Source organism: Capra hircus (assembly GCF_001704415.2).
Source record: "Capra hircus breed San Clemente chromosome X unlocalized genomic scaffold, ASM170441v1, whole genome shotgun sequence".
In the NCBI taxonomy this organism is placed as follows: domain Eukaryota; kingdom Metazoa; phylum Chordata; class Mammalia; order Artiodactyla; family Bovidae; genus Capra; species Capra hircus.
In genome coordinates, this window is record NW_017189516.1 from 21043653 (window position 1) to 21046635 (window position 2983).

Sequence of the window (2983 nt, forward strand, 5' to 3'; positions counted from 1 at the left end):
GTCATTTCATTTGGTTTAAGTTACTGTGTTTGCGGTTTCCTTTTCACAGGTTGTTATTGTTGTTCAGCTGCCAAGTCGTGTTCAATTCTTTGAGACCCCATGGAATACAGCATGCCAGACTTCTCTGTCTTTCACTGTCACCTTGAGTTTGCTAATATTCATGTTCATTTAGTTGGTGATCCTGAGAGAGTCAATTCCTAGCCAGGTTGGTAAGAAATCCAGGGGTCTGTAAGGAGAGAAGGGTCTGGGGTTCTCAAGGAAGAGATACTACTACTACTACTACTACTACTAAGTCGTGTCAGTCATGTCCGACTCTGTGTGACCCCATAGACGGCAGCCCACCAGGCTTCCACATCCCTAGGATTCTCCAGGCAAGTACACTGGATTGGGTTGCCATTTTCTTCTCCAATTCAGGAAAGTGAAAAGTGAAAGTGAAGTTGTTCAGTTGTGTCTGACTCTTAGTGATCCCACGGACTGCAACCTACCAGGGTCTTCCATCCGTGGGATTTTCCAGGTAGAGTACTGGAGTGGGGTGCCATTGCCTTCGCAAGGAAGAGATAGGAGATTGGAATTCTCAGGGAGGAGGAAAGGACAAACGTCTTTTTTTTTTTCTTCTACATTTCTTAGTCTTAGTCAAATAAAACTTTATTTTATGTTTTTTACTTTAATCCCAGAACTGATGATTACACAACAAAGAACTTAGTTGAAACTCTGTACTAAGGATGACCAGAGGAACCAGAGATCAAATTGCCAACATCCACTGGATCATGGAAAAAGCAAGAGAGTTCCAGAAAAACATTTATTTCTGCTTTATTGACTATGCCGAAGCCTTTGACTATGTGAATCACAAGAAACTGTGGAAAATTCTAAAAGAGATGGGAATACCAGACCACCTAACCTGCCTCTTGAGAAACCTATATGCAGGTCAGGAGGCAACAGTTAGAACTGGACATGGAACAACAGACTGGTTCCAAATCGGAAAAGGAGTTAGTCAAGGCTGTATATTGTCACCCCTGCTTTATTTAACTTATATGCAGAGTACATCATGAGAAATCGCTGGACTGGAAGAAACACAAGCTGGAATCAAGATTGCCAGGAGAAATATCAATAACCTCAGATATGCAGATGACACCACCTTTATGGCAGAAAGTGAAGAGGAACTAAAAAGCCTCTTGATGAAAGTGGAAAAGAGGAGAGTGAAAAAGTTGGCTTAAAGCTCAACATTCAGAAAACGAAGATCCTGGCATCCGGTCCCATCACATCATGGGAAATAGATGGGGAAACAGTGGAAACAGTGTCAGACTTTATTTTTCTGGGCTCCAAAATCACTGCAGATGGTGACTTGCAGCCATGAAATTAAAAGACGCTTACTCCTTGGAAGAAAAGTTATGACCAACCTAGATAGCATATTCAAAAGCAGAGACATTACATTGTCGAATAAGGTCTGTCTAGTCAAGGCTATGGTTTTTCCAGTAGTCATGTATGGATGTGACAGTTGGACTGTGAAGAAGCTGAGTGCCAAAGAATTGATACTTTTAACTGTGGTGTTGGAGAAGACTCTTGAGAGTCCCTTGGACTGCAAGGAGATCCAACCAGTCCATTCTGAAAGATCAGCCCTGGGATTTCCTTGGAAGGAAAGATGCTAAAGCTGACACTACAGTACTTTGGCCACCTCATGCGAAGAGTTGACTCATTGGAAAAGACACTGATGCTGGGAGGGATTGGGGGCAGGAGGAGAAGGGGACGCAGAGTGATGAGATGACTGGATGGCATCACTCGACTCAAGTGATGGAATCTGAGTGAAGTCGCGGGTGTTGGTGATGGACAGGGAGGCCTGCTGTGCTGCGATGCATGGGGTCACAAAGAGTCGGACACGAGCTGAGCGACTGAAATGAAGGATTACATAACAGCAATGTATCCTGCTTTGAGGACAGTTTCTCCTTCCTGACTTATTAATCCTGTCATCTTAAAATGTATATTATGGGATTGGGTCTGCTAAGATCTTTCTATTGTTAAGTTCTAAAACCTGTTACCTTAAAATGTAAATTTCTGGGACTGGGTCTACTAAAATTTTTAACAAATCTTGAGACCTTCATTTGATTTACTGTAATAACTAATTGATGTTTCAGCTTCAGTATCAATTACTTCCAAAGAACACCCAGGACTGATCTCCTTTAGAATGGACTGGTTGGATCTCCTTGCAGTCTCAAGGGCTCTCAGAATCTTTCTCCAACACCCACAGTTCAGAGGCATCAATTCTCCAGCGCTCAGCATTCTCACCAGTCTAACTCTCACCATCCTACATGACTACTGGAAAAACCCATAGCCTTGACTAGATGAAAACTTAGTCGGCGCAAAAGTAATGTATCTGCTTTTGAATATGCTATCTAGGTTGGTCATAAATTTCCTTCCCAGGAAATAAGCGTCTTTTAATTTCACTGGCTGCAGTCACCATCTGCAGTGATTTGGAGCCCCCCAAAAATAAAGTCTGACACTGTTTCCACTGTTTGCCTTCCATCTATTTCCCATTGATGTGATGGACCGGATACTATGATCTTGGTTTTCTGTAATGTTGAGCGCTTTAAGCCAACTTTTTCACTCTCCTCCTTTCACTCTTTCATAAGAGCCTTTTTAGTTCCTCTTCACTTTCTGCCAATAAGGGTGGTGTCATCTGGCATATCTGAGGTTATTGATATTTCTCCTGGCAATCTTGATTCCAGCTTGTGTTTCTTTCAGCCCAGCGTTTCTCAATGATGTACTCTGCATATAAGTTAAATAGGCAGGGTGACAATATACAGCGCTTGACATACTCCTTTTCCTATTTGAACTAGTCTTTTTTTCCATGTCCAGTTCTTTTCTTTTAAATATAAATTTATTTATTTTATCATTATTTTTTAAGTACCTGACCCTTTTTATTTTAGTTATTTTTTTAATTAAATTTATTTATTTAAATGGAGGTTAATTACTTAAAATATTGTATCTG